This window comes from Myotis yumanensis, unplaced genomic scaffold, assembly GCF_028538775.1.
Source record: "Myotis yumanensis isolate MYYU_CA2020_CCGP unplaced genomic scaffold, mMyoYum1.0.hap1 SCAF_3, whole genome shotgun sequence".
NCBI classification, from domain to species: Eukaryota; Metazoa; Chordata; class Mammalia; order Chiroptera; family Vespertilionidae; genus Myotis; species Myotis yumanensis.
Window position 1 is genome coordinate 135,523,502 of NW_027223754.1, and position 23,911 is coordinate 135,547,412.

Consider the following 23,911-nt stretch of genomic DNA (forward strand, 5'->3'; position numbering starts at 1 on the left):
TGTGATAGGACCTTCTGGAGAGCTTTTTGCTATATATCAAAAATCTTTAAATCATTCTATTTCTACTTATTTATCCAAAGGAAACACCTGTAAATACAAAAAGGTGGCAATTCATCTTCATTGCAGAATTGTTCATACAAACTCAGTGTCCACCAAATGTCATTTCAATGAAACACTATGAATCTATTAAAATTATTTTGTAGAAAAGTTTTAAACTACAAGAGATCTTCATGATCCACTGCTAAATGAAATACACTGTAGCCCGTGTCCTAATTATTTGTGTTTTTTTAAACTGAAAGAATATTTTTAAGAGAAAATTAACACTATCTGAATCAAAGGATAATTTTACTGGTGGGGTTTCAAAAGTGAATGAAAGTATTGCTCCCTCAGTATTTCAAGAATGATGGGGAGAGAAGTACTCATCTGGAGTGGACTGATAGGTATAGCACTGTGTTAGCGTCAACTTGTGTCTTGAGAACACAGCACACTTAGCCTACTGAGAAGGGCAAAAGAAGGCTTGAGATGTGATGTTTCATGCCATAGAAATGGAATAAGCTTCTGCTATGTGACAGACTGTTTTCCAGGTCTTGGTCATCAAGACAAAGTTCCTGCCCTCCTACGGTTCACATCCAGTAGTGTAATGGATAGTTTGCAAAGGAGCAGGTGACACTATCAGTTGCTCTTAAGTCCTCTGGTAAAATCTAACACAGGCCAAGGGAAAAGAGCAATACTCTCCCGGGGGTAGAATGGGGTGATGTTTGATAATGTGGCCAAGAAAGGCATTTAGTGGCATTTGAGAAGCAACCTAAGGAAAGGAAGCAAGCGAGCCATGCAAAGGTTGGGCATGCATGGAGTGTTAGGGCCTCACAAGACCATCAATATGGCATCGGTGGAGTACACCCCCCCCCCCAAAAGAATCACAGGGAATGAGTGTGAGAGATGGGAGGCACCAGATCATGTAGGACCTAGTATGCTCTGTGAGAGGTTTGGAATTAATTTTCTTTTTTGGAAGTGCAAACCACAGTTTCAGTATTGGATGCCACATGTTGCTCTGACTCATATAATTTCCTTGATGTTAACAAGCAAAGGGTCGAACTGTCTCCAGGAACTGCACAAAATTATGGAACACTTCATGAATCTGTGTGTCATCCTTGGGCAGGAGCCATGCTAATCCTCTCTGTATCATTTTAATTTCAGTGTATGTGCTGCTGAAGCAAGCACTAAAATTTCTTTTAATCAGGAAGGAACACAACGAGATTTTAAATAAAGGTACAAAAAACACTCTAGATTTTGGGTGGAAATACTGACTATAGGGGACAAGAGAAAACAGAAAGGCCACCCAGAAGGATATTAATATTCCATGGCTAAGAGTCAAGTGAAGCAGTGGAAGTGGTGAGATGTGGTTAGATATGGAATTTCCTGAAGATAGGTGGCTGAAGGATGGAGTATGAATGGTTCTATCATAAAAACTAGAGTCAAATACCAAGGTGAATGCAGGTATCATTTCATCACACGGGAAAGACTGTGGGGAAAGGTATTGGTAGCAAGGTACATGTGCAGTGGAGCAATCAAGTTCTGTCTGATGGAGACTTTAGGGCAAGAGAGATCGGAGAACGAATTCAGAAAGACTGGCCAGACAGGAGGCCACCGACCAGGCACTGTCAAGGAAAGGAACACCAGCTCTCTGGTACCTTGAATACAAATAAAATAAAAGAGAAAGACATATAAGAATGCCAAGGTTGCGGGGGGGGGGGGGGGGGGGGGAGGAGACAAAAAAGAGAAAAAACTAAAAACCCTTGCATTTAAACCATATTTTGAATAAAAAAGAAAAATACATCTTAAAACCATCATAAAATATAAACGTTTAGGACCATTTAAAATAACTATTTTAAATAAGTATCTTGCCTCTTATACATATTTAAAATATTTGATAATTTTCAAAATATAAATTATATGTTGCTTTCATCAGAGCTTTTATATTATAGGCTAAGGTATAAACACAAAATAGCTAATTTCTAAAATATTACATAACTGAAGGTGTCTAGCTTATTTAGATTTCCTGTTATAGTACAAGTTTTCATTTCCTTTCTACATCTGTTCATTTGTATATTTTCCCTTGAAGCGTAAAGGGGTCATCCACACATACTGTAAGAACATTTCAGCTGGAGATAATTAACCTGACAGGATACAACCACATCTTAAGCTCCATTTGGCCAAATGACTTAGGCTGTTACATTGCCCCGCTATACTGAGCTCAAAATCAAGTTAAAACCAATGTCTCACCATAACTCTTTTCCATTCATGATCTCAGTTAATAAGGACAGCTTTCAGATATTTTATTAAAATGTCTGAGTAAGTTGTGGTGAAATAAAATTTATAATTAAATTATAGATAAAGTATCCTAGAATTTTCCTTTAAAGTTATGTAAATCATTTTTAAATTTCAAATTTGGCTAATTTTATACTTTATAATATCTTCAATCACAAACTAAACAGAAACATGCCTATTTCTATTTTATTCTATTTATTTATTTTTAAAATATATTTTTATTGATTTCAGAGAAGAAGGGAGAGGGCGAGATTGGTTGAAATATCAATGATGAAAGAGAATCATTGATTGGCTGCCTCCTGCATGCCCCCTACTGGGGATTGAGCCTGCAACCTGGGCATGTGCTCTGACCCAGAATTGACCTGTGACCTCCAGGTTCATGGGTCTATGCTCAACCATTGAGGCACACTGGCCAGGCTAACCATGCCTATTTTTAATTAAAATAATGAGATTTCAGGAATCTATTGAATTATTCATTTGCTTTCTTTATTCAACAAATATTTATTGGGCACCTACTATGTGCCTAGCACTGTGTTAGTACCAGAATGAAAACGGTGAAGAAGAACAGACACAAAGCCAGCCCATGATGCTTCCAAAACTGTAGCTCTTATAAGTCCACATAAACAAGGGTTGTGGATTTCCCTGAGAACAATTGGTTTGACCTAGTTGCAGTACTCAAGAAAGGTTTCCAAAGGGACTGCTGCTTCCTCTAAAAATCTGAAAGATGTGTCTGATTAACTGGCTGAAGGTGAGACATGGTGTTGTAAGGTGAGGCCCCGCAAAGGTAAAGCCCCAGGGGCAGCAAATCAGAAACACTGCTTGGAGCTCAGGGTGAGACGGATGAGGAGGAGAGTGGGCCAGGTGAAAATGCAGGGAAGAGTACAGTGCACCTGGCTTACAGGTTACATGAGAGAATTTATAAATATCACTCTGAGAGCAGTGTGAATAACACTGGAATGGGAACGGCAGGGATGTAGGCAGATTAGCACAGGCTGTTAAAAAAGAGTGATGAAGTTGATAATGGAGAAGAGGATTAGTGACTGACGTGGAGAATAGTCAAGTAATATAGAGAGGATTGCAACATGGGGCGGAGGTTGGGATGAGGGAGGTGAGGTAACAAGATATCCTCTCTGTTCCTGATAGTGAAACTGAAGAGAAGCTGGTAAAATAATAGGAAAAAAAATAGGTTAAGAAAGTAACATTATGATTCCAGTTTTGAGAATTGTAGCGATTGAGGTACCTATGAGATTCAGTCTGAGATGTCAGGCCAAATCAAGAGGTCAAAGGCAAGAAAAAACAGTATTTCAAGAAGACAGCACAGTCAATTATGTCAAATGTTGAAAAATATCCACTAGATTTAGTGACAGAGAGATGACTGGTAACCTCAGTAAGGTGTGTTTCTATGGATCAGGCCTGGAAGCCAAAAGGAATGGAGGATCCTCAGGGAGTGGGGGGGTGGGGGCGGGGAGGGAAAGAGGAAACGGATACCTTAATTGCAGACAATTCTGTCCCATCTGGCTGTGAAGGGGAGGAGAAGTGATAATGTCAACAGAAGGAGATGAGACATTGAGTGTTTTGAAAAGAACACAGAAAATCAAAACATAAATCATAACTGTTTTAAGAAATCATGTCTAGGTTTCTTTTTCTTAATTCAATTGAATATAGAAAAATAACTAAAAAATAAGTATTTTTTTTTTAGAAGTCTTAGATAACTTTCCAATTTTTCTCTGGCCAAATTAAACCTGCCCAGAATCCTTTACACTGAGTCTTGGATGCCCTAAAATACATGATTCCTACTTTTGTTGTGACACTTGCCACATGTACTCCAATGACCATTTGTTCTCTTCTCTTGTATTTGTAAACCACTTTAGGAGAATTGTTTAACCAACACTTAATATAAGGGTCAGATGCATAGTAGCTGGTCATAAATGCATGGAAATGGAAATATCTTGAAAAAGCAACCACTAAAAACACTTAAATATTTTTTCCCCTGTATTGATTTTTAGAGAGGGAGAGGTAGGGAAAAGGATCTATAAAATAAAAGCCTAAGTGACCATTATGGTGGAACGACCAGAATGACCAGTTGCTATGATGCACACTGACCACCAGGCTTACAGCTGGTGAGCACAGCTGCCACAGAGGGAGCACTGCCAAGCGGCAGCAGCAGCAGGTGCAGCGGGCTGGGATGAGCTCGAGCAGCGAGGTGTCTGGCCCAATTCGGGCTCCTCCTGGCCGCCTGCCGCTTGGTGCACTGTTATATCCCCCAAAGCGTCCCGGACTGCAGGAGGGATGTCCAACTGCTGGCTTAGGCCTGATCCTGGTGCCGTTTTCTGTAGCAGGCAGTCAGTCTGAACAACTCAGTGATTCAGAGAAGCTTAGGGAACTCAGGGTTAGCCTGCCTCCATGCTTGACTCACCCACTCGATGGTGTTCGCAGGACAGACCGTGGTGGCCCAGCCCGTGCAGGTGCAGCAGCTGCTGAAGCTGAAGCAGCAGGCCATGCAGCAGCAGAAGGCCATCCAGCCACAAACTGGCAGTTGGACAACCCCCAAGGGGTCCCGGACTGTGAGAGGGAACAGGCCGGGCTGAGGAACACCCCTCCACCCCCGCAGTGCACGAATTTCACCCCCAGTGCACCAGGCCTCTAGTAGAGAGATAAAAACATCCATGAGAGTGAAAACATCATCAATTGGCTGCCTCCTGCATGCCCCCTACTGGGGATCAAGCCTACAACCTGGGCATGTGCCTTGACCAGGAATCGAACCAGTGACCTCTTGGTTCCTGGGTCAGCACTCAACCAATGAGCCACACCGGCTCAACCAAAATACACTTCTTAAATGCATACTCTCATTGGAAAGTATTGCTGCCTCATTGGGAGAGCAAAGGTTTCAGTGGTAAATGTGATTAAATATTAAGGCCTACGTGATATCCAGGAGGTAACCCCTACTGTCACAGTCATCAACACCACTCCTCTACAAAGGTAAAAAAAAAAAAGAAACCATATTTTAGTCAGCACTCTGTGGTCCATAGGTGGCACTAAACGTTCATAGAAAATGGTTTACAATAGGAAACTTTCTTTTCTTAGTAAATTCTTAGCTTTTTTTTTTTCTAATCCTCACCAAAGGACATGGTTTTTATTGATTTTTAGAGAGAGAGGAAGGGAGAGAGAAGGAAAAAACATTGATCAGTTGCCTCCTGTATGCACCCCGACAAGGGATCGAACCTGCAACCCGAGTATGTGCCCTGACTGACCAGAAATCAGACCCTCAACCTTTTGGTGCCGGGGATGTGGCTCCAACCAACCAAGCCACCCAGCCAGCACAGGAAACTTTCTTTTAGGTGGATAAAAAGGTCAATGTGATTTTGGTTTAAGGAACTAGCTCAATTAGAAAGCCAGGAATCTTAGTTATTAGCAACCAGACCAACCATTCAGCCAGTCTGTCTGTGCAATGGGTGCTTCTTGTTTGTCAAGGCCAGCATCATGAATATTCGCTGGACTGCTCCATCCCCAACTGTTTAATAGCACGGGAAGTGGCTATGCGGATTAGCCCCCATGGAGATGGCCTTGGCTCACAGAGCTCAGCGTTGACACTCGTGCTGCAGAGGTTAAATCCCGTGGGGATGGTTAGGAAGCTGCCTTGTGAGAGTGGAGAAGCAGGAGCCTCTCAACAACAGCTGCTTTGCAGCTGGATCACAAAGGAGAGCAAGTAATCCCTAGACACCATAAAAGGTAGCGGATGATGGGAAGGCAAGCTCAGTGCCTCCATTTGTCACTGGCAGGGTGCCACTCGCTCTCAAATCCAAATGCTCTCGCAAGAGGATAAAGCCAGATGTAAATGATTCCCTAATTTTATACTATTTTTGTAGACAGCTTCAGCAGTAAAAGATATGGAGGGTTCTTTAATTTATTTAGACATGACATTCTTTGATGATTTAACCATGGGACTGAACACTGGATCCAAAACAGAAACCTGAGTGCTAGTCTGGTTTTGACACCAAGATGAACAACCAAGGAAAGCCACTAATTTGAATAGGTTTCATTCGCAGTTGTCAATCAAGGGCCCTGGGTTAAATGAACTCTCCGGGTTATGATTCTCTGTTAAAGAAACGAAATTAATTCAGGGGAAGTAATCATTAGTTTAAAATTCAGATTAAGGAAAAGTCACATTTTTAATTCATGGCATCCTTTTTTCATCTCCACTGTTTTGCAATACATAACAGAGTAGAGGGATTGGCCCCTCCCCCTAATCTAGTGAGCTGACACTGGCATTGGGGACAGTAGCTGAGACCTAACGTCAACTGTGGTTAATTTTATGTACTAATGAGTGAAACTAAATGAAGTTGGATAAATGATCCATGTATCTTCTTCTGAAAGTACTTTAAAGGTAAAGGTGCCCATTAAGACAGAAAGATTCTGAAACCAACCAGGCCACACATATACTGAAAGTGTCTACTGTGCTTCAAAGTTATTCTGATTTGCCTGAAACTGCTCTGTCTATGCCTGCTGTTCCAGTGTACATACAACAGCACCCCGTCCTGATTTTGACAAATATTCTGCAGTTGCCCTAATCCTTGTTTACCTCTCACAAGTGTTCACCTCAATTAGATGAGTGAAACAATGGCTTTTATGATACTGCAATGTCCCACCAGAAGAAACAACTAGGCTCCATTAGCAGCATCCGTGAGGTCTCCCCATGACCTCAGCTTTCATTCCCCAACACACTCCCAACAAAGAGCATTAACAAAGACATCCTTTCACAGCACAAGACCATGGGATCTCTGTGGAGCATAATTAGGTTTCCATTCATCTTCTCTGTTTCCCAAAAACACATTGCTCAAGTAGTCTGAGGTCTTATATTGCAATTCTACTTTCTCTTTACAGGTTATATAATAAAAACAGAGACGTTATGGAGCAGATGACTATGTGCCAGGTACCACTCAAGCCCTTTATGTGGATTGCCACATTAAGTCCTCATAACACCATTGAGATGCTATTATTATCCATTTTACAAAATTTTAAAAAAATGGAGGCACCGTGAGGTTAAGCGCCTTGCCATTGGTACGAAAGCTTGATTTGGCAGAGCTGGGATTAAAACAAAAATAATCTGGCTTCACAATTTTTGCTATTTATTACATTATAGTCTTGGTCCAGAAGGTTACTACCAGGAATCATTATTTTACTTAAAGATAAGCTTTATACAGCAGAGGTCCACGCGTATATTCATGCATCGACCCATCCATCCACTCTTCACCACGTGTTTAGAGAGTACCTAGCATATGCCTGGTATTGTGCCAGATTGAAGACAAAATGACTCCTGCTCTTAAGAGGCTGAGTAATATTGTGGCAATTCTGTATGTAGGCCTTTTTTTAATTGCTAGATGATATTTAAAAGGTAAACATATGTATGACAAAAAAGGAGAAAACAGAGATCAAATATATTTGGCCTGAATGAGTCAGGGGAGGTCTCAAAAAAAAAAAAAAAAAAAAAAAAAAAAAGGAAGTGGCTGGCATACTTCAGCTGGCTCACAGACTGAAGACAAGGTGGCCAGGCATCAAGACAATTATCTAGTCAGTCCAAGGGCTGGTGGTTCAAAAGTTCTCTTTAGCCCTAACCGGTTTGGCTCAGTGGATAGAGCGTCGGACTGCGGACTGAAAGGTCCCAGGTTGCCCTTCCAGTCAAGGGCATGTACCTTGGTTGCAGGCACATCCCCAGTAGGGGGTATGCAGGAGGCAGCTGGTCAATGTTTCTCTTTGATCTATGTTTCTAACTCTCTATCCCTCTCCCTTCCTCTCTGTAAAAAAATCAACAAAATATATATTTTTTAAAAAGTTATCTTTACATAATCTAAATTATTGATAACATTTAGAAAGCTATTCTAATAAAGAAATTTATTTCTTGTTTTAACACCATAAAAAAGAGCTGCAGCTTACAAAAGTTAATTTGAAACGCCCTGGACAGTGTTCTCAGTAGTTATAGCACACCAAAGGGTCGTGGTTTTGATTCTCGGTCAAGGCCATGTACCTGGGTTGCAAGTTTGATTCCTGGCCCTGCCAGGGTGCCTGCAGGAGGCAACAAATTGATGTGTCTCTTTCACATTATTCTCTCTCTCTCCCTCTCTCTCTTCCGACCCTCCTTCCTTTCCACTTCTATGGCTTTCTTATACACCAATAATGAACTCACAAAAAGAGAAACTAAAAAAAAAAAAAAAAAAAAAAAAATCCCATTGCAACAAAAAAAATTAAGATACTTAGGGATAAACTTAACCAAGGAGGTAAAGGAACTGTACTCAGAAAATTACAGGACGCTGAAAAAAGAGAAAGAGGAAGACATAAACAAATGGAAGACTATACCATGTTCATGGATTGGTAGAATCACCATCATTAAAATGCCCACACTACCCAAAGCAATTTATAGATTCCATGCACTCTCCATTAAAATACCAACGGCATATTTCATAGACCGAGAACAACCTCTCCAAAAATTCATCTGGAATAAAAAAGACCCCGAATAGCAGCAGCAATATTGAGAAAGAAGAACAAAGTTGGAGGGATCACAATACCAGATATCAAGCTATATTATAAAGTCACTGTTCTCAAAACTGCCTGGTACTGGTGCAAGAACAGACATATAGACCAATGGAACTCAAAGAGAACCCAGAAATCGACCCAAGCCATTATGCTCAATTAATATTTGACAAAGAAGGCCTGAGGATACAATGGAGTCAAGACAGTCTCTTCAACAAATGGTATTGGAAAAACTGGACAGATACATGCAAAAAAATGAAACTAGACCACCAACTTACACCACAAAATGAACTAAAAATGTATAAAGGACTTACTAGTTAACGTAAGACAAAAAATCATAAAAATCTTAGAAGAATCCATAGGCAGCAAAATAGCAGACATATGTTGTAGCAATAGCTTTATCAATACAGCTCCTAGGACAATGTAAACTAAGGAGAAAATAAACAAATGGGACTACGTCAAAATAAAAAGCTTCTGCACAGCAAAAGAAACTAGTAACAAAACAAGAAAGCCCACTGCATGGGAGAACATATTTGCCAGTGCTATCTCCCATAAGGGTTTAATCTGCAAAATTTATAGGGAACTCATACAACTTAACAAAAGGAAGATAAACAATCCAATCAAAAAATAGGCAAAGGACCTAAATAAATACTTTTTGAAAGAGGACATATAGAAGGCCAAGAGACATATGAAAACATGCTCAAAGTCATTAATCATCTGAGAGATGCAAATCAAAAGGACAATGCAGTACCATCTCACACCTGTCAGAATGGCTATCATCAACAAATCAATAAACAACAAGTGCTGGAGAGGATGTGGAGAAAAAGGAACCCTCGTGCACTGCTGGTGGGAATGCAGACTGGTGCAGCCACTATGGAAGGCAGTATGGAGTTTCCTCAAAAAGTTAAAAATGGAACTCCCATTTGACCCAGTGATCCCACTTCTAGGAATATATCCCAATAAAACAGAAACACCAATCAGAAAGGCTATATGCACCCCTATGTTCTTAGCTAATTTACATTAGCTAAGATCTGGAAACAGCCTAAATGCCCATCAGCAGATGAGTGGATTAGAAAACTGTGGTGCATCTACACAATGGAATACTATGCTGCTGTAAAAAAGGAAGAATTCTTACCATTTGCAACATCATGGATGGACTGGAGAGCATTATGCTAAACAAAATAAGCCAGTCAGAGAAAGATCAATATCACATGATCTCACTCATTTGTGGAATATAATGAACAACATAAACTGATTAACAAAAATAGAACCAGAAACACAGAAACATCAAACAGATTCTCTAACCTATGAAGGAAGGTGGGGGGGTGAGGGGATAAGAGATCAACCAAAGGACTTGTATGCATGCATATGAGCATAACCCATGGACACAGAGAGAAGGGGGATAAGGGCATGTGCTGGGGGTGGGGGTAGCTGCGGAGAGGTCAATGGGGAAAAAAGGAGACTCGTGTAATACTTTAAACAATAAAGAAATTAAATTTTAAAAAAATTAAAAAAGTCAATGAAAAAAATATCCTCAGGTGAGGATTATCAACAGCAAAAAAACGTAATTTGATACCAACCAACTCAAAATACATCAATTTAATAAAATATAGCTATTTAATAACTAAAAATACCAAATTTGTACTTTCTATCAGGCCACATAACTCTTGAGTCACCTTCTGTAAATAATAATTGTATATGACTTTCAGAGAAAGAAAAATTTACTAAAACAGCATTGTTCATAAGCAACACTCATTCACTTTCATGTCTGGAGTGTGAAGTGACCAGAGGTAGTACATATAAGATCACAGGAACTTTTAAAGTAGGTAGAAAAAAGAAAAACACACACGTGCACGCACACACACAGAAAATGGTCAGAGCCTGGCACATTACCAGCAGAACACGTTTGTATGTATAAATGCATATGACAAGCATAGCGCCAAACTGGATCATTCCCAAGTCCTAGCAGTACAGTGTGCTAGCTGAAGCATGCACGCAGGAGTCTTGGCATTGTTACAAAACAAAATTCTCATTCCCTTTCCTGCAGTAAGAGAAAATGTGTAATATCACAAGAAATTGTGGGCCACTAATGGGAAAAATGTGAGTAGAAAGGTGACATAGAGACGGAGAATAGAAAGTCTGACCTTGTTTGCCTTTAGATAGACTATTTAATAGTAGTTCAACTCTGCTAAATTATCACTGTCAACATCTCACGCCCTGTTGACCTTGGCAGAAAACGTGGGCTGTAAAGGCAGCAGAGAACTCACTAAACATCAACCTTCCAAATTGTCTTTGTCACAGTCTGAAGTTGAATTGGCACCTGAGTTGGCAGGTTTATCTGTGGAACCCAAGAGGGATGAATTGACACCCCCAATCATATGCACAGTGCATTTTTGAGCATAATAATATGGAGGTACATAACAGGGCAGTGCAGTCAGCTTGACACCACGCCTTGTGCAACTGCTTCAAATATACACAGAGCAGTCTTTGGAAGAAACATCATGACTTATTCAACTTCTCAAAATACAATTCATGTGCACTTTGGTTCCAGGGTATTATACCATGAAAAACACAAGTCACTCTGAAGACCTGGGGGGGTTAGGGGGGGACACACACATAAACGATTAAATTAAGAAATCACTTAAAGCAGCTTTTATTTTAAAACTAGAGGCCCGGTGCATGAAATTATGCACTGGGGGGGAGGGTCCCCCTCAGCCCAGATTGTGAGAGGGCGCAGGCCAGGCCGAGGGACCCACAGGTGCACGATTGGGGCCGGGCAGAGACGCAGGAGGCTGGCCAGCCAGGGAGGGACCGCGGGTGGGCTCCAGGGCGTGTCCGGTCTGTCTCGCTCAGTCCCGATTGGCTGAACCCCAGCAGCAAGCTAACCTACCAGTTGGAGCATCTGCCTCCTGGTGGTCAGTGCATGTCATAGCGACTGGGCGACCAGTCGACTGTCTGGCCCCTAGTGGTCAATGCACATCATAGCGAGCAGTTGAGCGGCCTTAGCATATCACTAATATATTACACTTTGATTGGTTGAACGGATGACTGGATGACCAGATATTTAGCATATTAGGTTTTTATTATATAGGATAAGCATAGATAGGTTATAAAAAGAGCAGCACTGGTATAGGGGAAAGAACATAGGCTTGGGAATCACATAGATCTGAGTTTCACCATCTCCTATGGAACAATCCCTAAATAGCTGGGCTACTTAGGCAAGTTTTTTCTTCTGTCCAGAATACATTACAGGGGCAAGAATGATATGTCCTGATGAGGTTTATAACTTAACAGTGAATGTAAAACTCGTATAACAGTCAACAGGACATAGGAAGTGCTCAAGAAATGTTAGCTATTATGAACTTTGTATAAGGACAGCAGTAACTACTATGCAATATCTTAAAAGAATTAAATGAGGTAAAATTTATTTAAAAAGCATGACACGGCAACACATTGTGAGCACTCATAAAAAAAGTTAGTTCTCTTCTTAACTAGTCCTTATGCCTAAATCCATTTACCCAAAAGTAAGTCATAGAAGTAGATGATTATTTTTCATTTGTTTAAAACAGCATTCTTGTAACACAGTCACATGAAGAACGTCATGATCCAAAACAGTTATCAACCACATTGTCTCTTGTTCTTGAATGTCTTAGATTACTGTGGGTAAAATTTTCCTTTGAGATCAGAGAATTTGAAGAAAAGAGAAATCAGTGAGAATACCAAAGTTCGAAACTGACGTTTCAGTAAAAAAACAACAAAAAAAACTTAGGACCACGTTTGATCAAACTGGAAAAGCCACATAAATACTGGTGACAGTTTCAGAATACATTTTCCCTCATCCAGAAATATGTGTTTTCCAAAAGGTCCATCCCTTTTGAAATGCTGACCTAATTTGGCAAGTTCAGGTTGAAGTAGTTAGCATGGTTCAAGCTGCTACCAAGCTTAGAATAATAAGAAAGTAGAAAGTGACAGTTGACACTCAATATTGCAATATTCAGATGCCGGGTATTTCACAGAAGCAAAAGTTTAATTAATCAAAATATATTTTATTCAACTCTGTCCTATATCACACTTCTCTTTCAAAGCAAATAGCTATAGATGACCATATTATATCATTGTTTTAAAAAGCATATAATGAAATAAGAAATACTAGATAGGCAATGGAAGACAAAAGTACAGAAAACACTCAGAGAAGATGTTATTTCTAGCAGGTAGCTTCTGTATTGAAGAATAAGCAAGAAATAGTACAAAAGGCAGTTTCTGGAGCTGCCAGACTAAGTAGATTAATTAATGAAGTTAGAAAAGTATGAGACTAAGCTATGTGCCTAAATAAGTCACTTAAATCATATTATTTTAAGAAGATTTTATATAACAGGAATTATTCATTCTTTCAAGAATAGTGACATTTTTAAATTTGGGTGGCTTACAATAATAATCCATTTGTTTCATAAATATTTGGATCTCTACAATGTTATTCTAAAAAAAATTATTCCTCACAATTCCAAATAAAGATTTGTTAAATGTTACTTAGTACAAGTTATTTTAGTATTTGTTTAAAATAGAGTAAGCGATATTGTGTTAATTAAAAGTTAATGCTTTCTAAGATCACACATGAACTCCAGCAAAACTATAGCAAAACCACAAAAAAAGGCATGCTTCTTCTCTAATCATCGTGTGTAAATTCAACCTAATCATCTCCTGTAGAAAATGTTTCATATTGCTCTACATCCCATCAAATTTATATATCAAGCTGATTCTTTAAGTAAATCATATGATTATGATAATTTCTAGAAAAGATAGTATTATTCCTGGCTGCCATACATCATACTTAATAAAATAAAAGAATAAAGGATTATCTGTATTATATTATACCTGTCAGAAGAATACATATTCATTATCATCAGTACCACTGTTCATGAAATTCTACAAACTCCCTCTGAAATGAATGATTTATAGGATGTACTCTGCTGAGAGTACCTTCCCAGGCTATCAGAACAAAACAGCCAGAAGATGCTGCTCCACTATGTTATCAAATGGAAAAACAATAAAGGAATATATTCAATTTTACATTTTTATTCCCATCTTTCAATAATGTGCAGTTCTATAGTTATTAGTTTTACTGAGACAAAAAGAAATTATTTTACAGACAAAATGTTGTTATCCAACTTTTATCCAATTCTTTAAATTAATTTTTAAATCTTTTTTTAATGGTGAGAAACTGACATTTTAAGCCAGAATGAAACAAAAAAATGTAGTTCTCATATTTTTCACTTAACTTTTAGCTACTCAAAACATCACTTTCCCCCCTTTCTGCCTAGGTACTTGTATAAACCTTCACCTTTGCCACTTAACCTTTCAAATTTCTATTTTTCTTTTTCTCACTCTTTCCTTCCTCCATACAGCATTAAAATAATATATTTGCTCAACAAATAGTTACTGCTTTACAAGGTCTTCCCTTGGCATTTAAAGTAATGAATGGGACCCAAGGGGCAGACAGCCATGAACACAGCTAACAATAATAGAAGATGATGGGCCTATTTTCATGCGAACACAGAGAACAGAAGAATTATGTCCCTGAGGAAGGGCAGTGATGGTCAGCCCTTTACCCTGACAGGGTACTTTACGTGAAATGAGCCAATCTCTGCCTCAAGTCATTTCACTCATAATGAGTCAACAGATATTTATGAAGAAACATAGTCCCTCCTCTCACTGTCTAAAAAACAACAACAAATAATAGTCATACACAAGTATTCAGCTATCATGGGGATATTCATATACACAACAACCCTGGAAGAGAAGCCCTAAGGCTGCCTGGAAGAAATCAGTAACTATTTTAAGAAAAGGAGGGTTAGAGATGACACTAAGGGGATGGGTCAGATGTTGCCAGGTGGAGAGACAGAAAAAGGCAAGAGTCGTATGGAAACATGGGGAACACAGTGCTGGTCTAAGTTTAGAAATGAGGCAGTATCTAAAACAAGGGGGAAGACACTGTGAATATGAACAGACCTTTAGTTGACAAAGATTTTGTTCCCCCCAGGGGGGTACAAGGTAACAATTCTAAAACAACTACCTGTGAATTCTGGAACATGAACTGCTAAGAAAATGTATGGGGGATGGTGAAGGCAGGCTTCTCACTGAATGGGAAGTATAGATAAACAAGGGGAGGAGGCTAGAAAGATCCAGGTGGTAATGGGTTAGGATGAAGACATCAGTACAAACATATGTTTAGTTTAATATAAAATACAGAGTTACATATAGAATATATATATACTGGCTAATATAGACACCTATCTGATTGCTCTGTCATCTGAGGGAGCCTGCAAACAAGGACACCCAGCAGCACTAAGTACCTAGAACACAGATCTTAGTTTCTAAACCACTTGCCAATAAAAGGATCCAAGGCTCCTTGGAAAATGTCAGATTCTAGGACTTGGGCAGAAAACATATAAGACCAGCCAGGAGCATGTTATAGTGACAGAAAGTGAGAGAGCACCCAAAGGAAAACACACACACACACACACACACACACACACACACAATGGAGGTAAGTTGAAGGGACATAGCAGCCTATGAAAGAACTCCCACTGATCAAAACTACACAACAAAACCAACTTGAGCAACAAAATAAACAGAAGAAACACATTTTAACCCCATGTATAAAATAAATATCCCTGAGTCCACACTAATGTACCTAAAAATCTTACCTAATAATAGACAAACATGTAAATTAATCATCCCTCTGCTGTGCTCACCAGCCAATCAGGAGAGTATGCAAATTAACCCAACAAAAAACGGCAGTTAATTTGCATACGTAGGGGCGAAGCAGTGGAGCAAAGACTGAAGGCTCTGTCTGGAGCTGCGGAGACTGAAGGCTCCGGCCAGAGCGAAGGCCTGGGTCCCGGTTGCTAAAAGAAAACCGATGCTGGCAGCCAGGGGAAGGGAAGGCCTACTGCACAAATCTCTTCATGCAACGGGCCTCTAGTTTAAATAATAATTAAGGAGAAGAGAAGAGACCAATCTCCATGCAGAAGAAAATCAAATAATCTATACAGGAACTCCGTCCCCAAAGAGCGAGCATAATTCCCACTCCTTAAGTGTAGATTACATATGAGTACAGTATGAAAAGGGAGGGGGGGAAAGTGTCTTTACACTGGGTTAGCAACACTCAAGTGTTCTTGCTCCAATGTACGGGTCTATCAGGTAAAACTGTCTTTTTCATTTATGTCTATTTCTGGAGTTTCTGTACTCTGTCCCACTCCTTGCAGTTTGGTTTTTATTAAGTTCCCCAGAGTTTACTTAGCAGGACATTCTTTTCTCTAGATGATGAGGTCAACTTTAAAAAAGGGCGCCATAGTAAGTTTTCTAAGTAGGGCTTTAAATACAAAATGACTTTCAGGTCCTTTAATAGGTTGTATGTATATTAACATATTTTAAGAAAGAAATATAGTATTGAGCTTTGCCACACTAATTTAACTTTGTGTGGTTTTTTTTTTAAGAAACATCTTGAATTATTAATGTCTATGGAATACATTTTGGGAATGTCTTCTGGATCTTTTGGGAACTGCGTTTTAATAGAAACTATCAGAGCAATAATGGCAGTGGTAAAATCTTGTTGGTACCCTTAAATTTCATCATATTTTAAACCTCCCTTTTATAATCAAGTAAAAGCAATTCTTGCCATGTAACATTATTTATCGAGTCAGCTTTAATATTTATAGTCAAAGCAAGGGTATCAAATCCAATAAGTGCCTAATATAAATAGGCAGTTATTTATATTTATACATTGAGCACTGTTGAAGTGGTGAGGGGAAGATGAGTGAAGGTAATTACCACTTGTGGGGAATGTGCACTCTAGGGGAGAAGATGAAAGCAGACCTCAGGAAACTATCTAAGCCAAAGCAATAGATTTCAGCGTAATCCTATACTGCTGCTGAGGCAATTATCTTTTTAGATATGCAAAGACATCTTAAAACATAGGACCACAGGCTCCTGATCAGTAATTTTCTGCTTAAAGTGCATAAATTTCTGATTTAAGCAGACAGAAATCCTGTTCTTCTAGCTATTGCTGTTTCATTTCAAGAAATAGTGCACACTATATAAGGCATAATGTCTTCAAGCTCCATTTCTCAGAGACAAAATTTCCCAAAACGACCATTACATCCAACAACCACACTACGTATTTCTACATCCCATGACATCATAACGCAGGGCATGTAAACAACGGTCAGTGCCCATCTGAAACCCAGTGCCACGTGACCAAAGGGTCCTAATCACGTGTGAACCCTCATGTTCTTGGTTCCCACCTCAAGTAATTACAGTGCACACGGAATCACAGTGTGGGCTCAAGAATGTACCTTATTCTGTCTCTTTGACAAAGAGCCTCAATTATACTTCAGAAATGAGCCACAATTATATCTGCAATTTAAGCCTTTTAAAAGAATTATGCTTTCCACTGTGAGAAGAAGTAAATTTCTAGGCAGGTAAGTGCTCAGGTGCTCTGGCTCCAACTCAATGTTCTACCAGTTAAATGTTAACCAGGTAAAGGCCAGTGATCACTTCACCTGGGCCTCTCACTCTGTCCTCCCTTTCAGTTTGGAATATCACATTTCTTCAAGACCTAAAACATGAGAGAAGCTATATTCCTTATATGGTATAACATACACAGCATGCTTACATTAAAAATTCAACTTTAAACTTCACTATTCCTATTTCCTTGTTACTTCACATATATAAATACCTAAATCCTTTTATCAATTACCTATGTTAAATTATTTTTCTTTATTTAATGACTAGAGGCCTGGTGCATGAATATGTGCACAAGTGGGGTCCCTCGACCTGGCCGGTGATGGAGGCCTACGGGAAGGGGGGCGGGCGTGGCCGGCCAGTGGGAGGGACCCCAGGAGGTTGGCCGGCCGCAGGATGTTGGCTGTGGGAGCGCACTGACCACCAGGGGGCAGCTCCTTCACTGAGTGTCTGCCCCCTGGTGGTCAGTGTGCATCATAGCGACTGGTCGACCAGTCATTCTGGTCATTCCAGCATTAAAGGTTGCTTAGGCTTTTATGTATATAAATATACACAGAAATTGTCTTTTCACTTTAGAAATACATTACAAGAAATCTAAAAATGAAAAATGATTTTCTTTAAAAATAAGCAAAATTTTGCATTTTGAAGTTAAGCATTTATGCACATAAGGTACCACATATGCATATTTTGGCATAATAAATAAAAGGCTAGAGAGCAATTTAAATAGCACAGCTCTCAGAATAAACAAAGCATAGTAGTATAGGCTTTGAATACGGATCTGGATTTAACCTCTGAAGCTCAGCTTCTTCATCTCAACAATGGGTGTCTAGAGTCTGGGATTTGTGAGGAGGTGTTGGAACAGCATACGTAAAGCGCCTAGTTCATCACGTGATAAAGTCTCTGTGCTTATCCAGGAGGGACTGTGCCTGGGATGACCACTGAAGAGGCAGGGTACAGAGCCACCCTATACATAATATTTAATTCTTTGTTAGGTAGGAAAGCAACAGATTCATGGTAAGGGAGATAGGCAATTAGTGAGAAGTTAGCTGGTCCTAGAAGCTCAGGACTTAGATAAAAATCAAGTTGAACTCAGAATTAACTGTTGCTTGGAAGAAGTATAATTTTAATATAAAACTAAGAATACAATCTGCAGCTCTGCAGGCTTCTTGGTTCAGGTTGCTGAGGCTCATGGCCTCAATGTAATGTGGGTAAATATAGGGGAAATGCAAAAGCCTATGGACTTGTGAACACATTCATAGCTGGGCTGCTTCTGAACCTACTTTTGAGACTGCAAAAACAAAAACTTTCCAATCTTAGAACAGATGTGGCTTTCTTTATATATTTGCATGTGTGTGTACATGTATATGAATATGCATATATATCCATACCCAGATTTCACAGAAAAAAAGGTTACCTCCTTTGGTAAAGGTTAAAGATATTTGTGTTTGAAAAAACATACATTTTGAAAATGTATGTTGCCTGTACCACCTTTCCTAAAGGTAAACATACTTACATCACGATGCTGTTTTAACCAGAAAAGAGACTCCAATTTTATCCTATTAAAAAAATTTATCAAGCTAAGAAAATAGAAGACATAAGTGAAAAGTAGAGTTTAACTCACATTAAAATGTGTCCATGCTTTCTTACATGGCAGGAGAGTCACATGGTGCAGGAGGAAGAGTATCAACCTGGAAGTCATGAGCATGAGTCCTGCACTGTATGTAGCCCATCAATGAGGCGCATAGCAAATTAAAGGACTGTCAAGTGGGAGAAAAAAATGGCGGAGGCTTAGACGGACATGTTGGTCCTTCGTCCCGGAGCAGATAGGGGTGAGCAGCTGAAACGGGTAACAACCAGCCCGATCAAGCTGGGGAGGTTCAGCTGAGAGACAGTCTGCAGCCAGGAAAGACAGAGAACTCCTGAAAAATGCGGATGGTTAGAGATTGAGGCTGAAACTTCCCCCTGGGCGCCAGCGCAGCGGCGAGACCACGCCATCTTGGGAAGCGGTTACCTACCGGCATCCAGAGATCGGCTACTAACCCAGCGGCTACTAACCCGGAGGCGGCGACTTGCGGGCGGCGCGACTGCGGGAGCCCAGAGGAGGCCTGCGCCCCTCCACGGAGGGGCGGACACTCCTGGGCGGCCAGCAGAGGCACAGCGACCACGCCATCTTGGGAAACAGAGCTGCTTGAGACTAGGATCCTGGCCTCAGCACCACCCAGTCTGATCTCAGACGCATACCAGGACCCTGCAGCCACTGGGGACAGAGACCTGTGACCACAGCTACAGACCTGCAGACACGGAAAGTTCAGAGATCCCTGCTGCAGATCCGTGAGTAGCAGAGCCCATCCCCCCTTCCCCCAGGATCGCGGGCAGTGCCAGAGTAACTAACTGATAGACCTACCCCTTGCCGGGGCCTCAGCGCTGCAGAAACTTTGGCCTGAAAGTGCGCGAGCACCTTAGAACTGATCCTATGAGCACTTCGGGCTTCAGAGCCCTGGGCTGGGAGCAAAAACGCGCACAGCACCAGGAACTAATCCTGTGCGCACTGCTGGCATCAGAGCCCTGGGCTGGGAGCAAAAACGCGCACAGCACCAGGAACTAATCCTGTGCGCACTGCTGGCATCAGAGCCCTGGGCTGGGAGCAAAAACACGCACAGCACCAGGAACTAATCCTGTGCGCACTGCTGGCATCAGAGCCCTGGGCTGGGAGCAAAAACGCGCACAGCACCAGGAACTAATCCTGTGCGCACTGCTGGCATCAGAGCCCTGGGCTGGGAGCAAAAACGCGCACAGCACCAGGAACTAATCCTGCGCGCACTGCTGGCATCAGAGCCCTGGGCTGGGAGCAATCGCGCGAACGGGAGTTTGTCCGCCTAGCACAGGCCCAGAAACCCCGTTTCTCAGGGCAGGAGGCAGCACCAAGCACCAGTGACTTGACTGTGTTTCTTATCACCTGCGCCTGAGATCCTGATTTCCTGTGCATTCATACTAAGAGCCAGTGAATCCAATTCCTGGTGCAAGGGCACACAGGGACCCTGATTCTCAAGGTGAGGTTGCGCGAAGCAACAGAGACTCTGATACTGAACTCTTGGGGAACTCTGACTCCTGGCGCAAGCTAGGGGGCTCTGCTCTGGTGCTAAACACGCGTCAGGGGGGCCTCTATTTCAGCACAGTGCAGGCAGGGTCCCTAATTCTAAGGGCACGCGCGAGGCCACATTGAGTGTTGGCAACACTGACACAGAGCGAGCCTGGTTCCCACCAACCAACAACAACCACACATCTTAGTGTCAGAGCTCTTCAGTGACACTAGGGTGGTGGGAGCCTCCCACTGCGCACGGCCCAGGCCCACGCAACTCAACCTTTGAACCATCAGGAGATAATCAGAATGAAGAGACGACACAATACCCAGAGGAAAGACAATGAAGAATCACCAAGAAAGGAAATTAATGAAGCTGAAGCGTGCAACATGACAGAAAAAGAATTCAGAATGATGGTTGTACAATTCATTCACCGGATGGATGAGAAAATCAACAACCTATGCAAGAATCAGGAAGAAATGAAAAGTGATATAGCTACAATCAAAAACACCATGGAAAGTTTCAACAGCAGACTAGAAGAAGCAGAAGACCGAATTAGTGAGTTAGAAGATAAGGCAGAGAAACAAGCTCAATCTGAACAGCAACTGGAGAAAAGAATTAAAAAACAGGAGGAGAGCCTAAGGGAGCTTCAGGACAACATGAAATGAAGTAACATACGCATAATAGGGCTGCAAGAAGGACAAGAAGAGCAGCAAGGATTAGAAAATCTATTTGAAGAAATAATGACAGAAAACTTCCCAGATATGGGGAAGAAAAAAGTTACACAAATACAGAGAGTCCCAGGCAAGATGAACCCCAAAAGACCAACACCAAGACACGTCATAATAACGATGGCAAATGTACAAGACAAAGAGAGAATCTTAAAGGCTGCAAGAGAGAAACAGAGAGTTACCTACAAAGGGTCCCCCATCAGATTATCAAACGATTTCTCAACAGAAACACATCAGGCCAGAAAAGAATGGACGGAAATCTACAAAGTGATGCAAAGCAAAGGACTGAATCCAAGAATACTCTATCCAGCAAGGCTATCATTCAAAATTGAAGGGGAAATAAGAAGCTTCACAGACAAAAAAAGGCTAAGGGAGTTCATCACCACCAAGCCAGCAATGCAAGAAATGCTAAAGGGACTGGTGTAAAAAGAAGAAATAAAAAGCCCAGAAAGAAAGCAGCCACAAAAAAATAGAAATGGCTACAAACAAGTACCTTTCAATAATAACTTTAAATGTAAATGGACTAAATGGTCCAATCAAAAGATATCGAGTGGCTGAATGGATAAAAAAACATGACCCATACATTTGCTGTCTACAAGAGACCCACCTCATTAGAAGGGACTCACACAGACTGAAAGTGAAGGGATGGAAAAATATCTTTCAGGCAAATGGAAATGAAAAAAAAGCTGGGGTAGCAATACTTATATCCGACAAAATAGACCTCAAAGTGAAGGCCATAACCAGAGATAAGGAAGGCCACTTCATAATACTAAAGGGATCAATACAACAAGAGGATATAACCCTGATAAACATATATGCACCCAATGCAGGAGCACCCACATACATAAGAAAACTCCTGGAAGGTATCAGGGGAGAGATCGACAACAATACAATCATAGTAGGGGACTTTAATACACCACTAACATCACTGGATAAATCCGCTAGACAAAAACTCAGCAAAGAAACAGCAATCCTAAATGACTCACTAGATCAGATGGACTTAATTGACATCTTCAGAACACTTCACCCCACAGCTGCGGAATATACATTCCTCTCAGGTGCTCATGGGACATATTCAAAAATAGACCACATATTGGGTCACAAGCAAAGTCTCCACAAATTCAAGAAGATTGAAATCATAAAAAGCATCTTCTCAGACCACGATGGCATAATGTTAGAAATAAACCACAATAAAAACAACCCAAAATACTCAAACACTTGGAAGCTGAATAGCATGTTATTAAATATTGATTGGGTTACCGATGACATCAAAGAAGAAATTAAAAACATCCTGGACACTAATGACAATGAAAACACAACAATCCAAAACCTCTGGGACACAATGAAAGCAGTCCTGAGAGGGAAGTTTATAGCTCTACAGGCCTACCTCAAAAAACAAGAAAAAATGGTAGTTAATCATCTAACTCTACAACTCAAAGAATTAGAAAGAGAGCAACAAGAAAAGCCCAGAGTGAGCAGAAGGAAGGAGATAATAAAGATTAGAGCAGAAATCAATGAAATAGAGACCAAAAAAACAATACAGAAAATCAATGAAACCAAGAGCTGGTTCTTTGAAAGGATAAACAAGATTGACAAACCCCTAGCCAGGCTCACCAAGAAGCAAAGAGAGAGGTCCCAAATAAACCAAATCAGAAATGATAGAGGCGAAATAACAACAGACCCGAAAGAAATACAAATGATTGTTAAACAATACTACGGACAACTCTACTCCAACAAACTAGACAACCTGGAGGAAATGGACAAATTCCTAGAAAAATACAACATTCCAAAACTCAATCAGGAAGAATCTAAAAATCTCAATAGGCCAATAACGATGGAAGAAATTGAAGCAGTCATCAAAAAGCTTCCAGCAAACAAAAGCCCAGGACCAGACGGCTTCTCAGGGGAGTTTTACCAAACTTTTAAGGAAGAACTGAAACCTATCCTCCTCAGATTACTACAAAAAGTCCAAGAGGATGGAACACTTCCAAACACATTTTATGAAGCTAGCATCACCCTAATACCAAAACCAGGTAAAGACAACACAATGAAAGAGAATTACAGGCCAATATCCCTCATGAACATAGATGCCAAAATCCTCAACAAAATCTTAGCAAATCGGATCCAGCAGTACATCAGAAGGATCATACACCATGACCAAGTAGGATTTATCCCAGGGATGCAAGGATGGTACAACATCCGTAAATCAATAAACGTGATACATCACATAAACAAATTGAAAGAAAAAAACCACATGGTCATATCAATTGATGCAGAAAAAGCATTTGACAAAATCCAACACCCATTTTTGATAAAAACTCTCAGCAAGGTGGGAATAGAAGGATCATACCTCAACATAATAAAAGCCATATATGACAGGCCCACAGCCAACATCATACTCAATGGACAAAAACTAACACCATTTCCCCTAAGAACAGGAACAAGACAGGGATGTCCACTCTCTCCACTCCTGTTCAACATAGTCCTGGAAGTATTAGCCATTGCAATTAGACAAGAAGAAGAAATAAAAGGCATCCAAATTGGAAAAGAGGAAGTAAAACTGTCCTTATTTGCAGATGACATGATATTATACATACAGAACCCTAGAGACTCCATCAAAAAACTACTAGACTTAATACATGAATTTGGCAATGTAGCAGGATACAAAATTAACCCCAAGAAATCCGAGGCATTTCTATATACCAATAGTGAACTTTCAGAAAG

The 23,911-nt window shown here is 40.5% G+C and overlaps 1 protein-coding gene and 1 non-coding gene across 4 annotated transcripts in view; both read right to left on the bottom strand.

Annotated features, from left to right (window-relative positions):
* The window catches only part of TMTC2 (transmembrane O-mannosyltransferase targeting cadherins 2), a 413,884-nt gene that overhangs the window by 89,060 nt on the left and 300,913 nt on the right, over window positions 1–23,911 (bottom strand). The window lies entirely within an intron of this gene.
* Window positions 1,115–1,221, bottom strand: LOC139007765 (U6 spliceosomal RNA). The gene has a single exon (XR_011470928.1). It is a non-coding gene; the product is annotated as a U6 spliceosomal RNA (small nuclear RNA).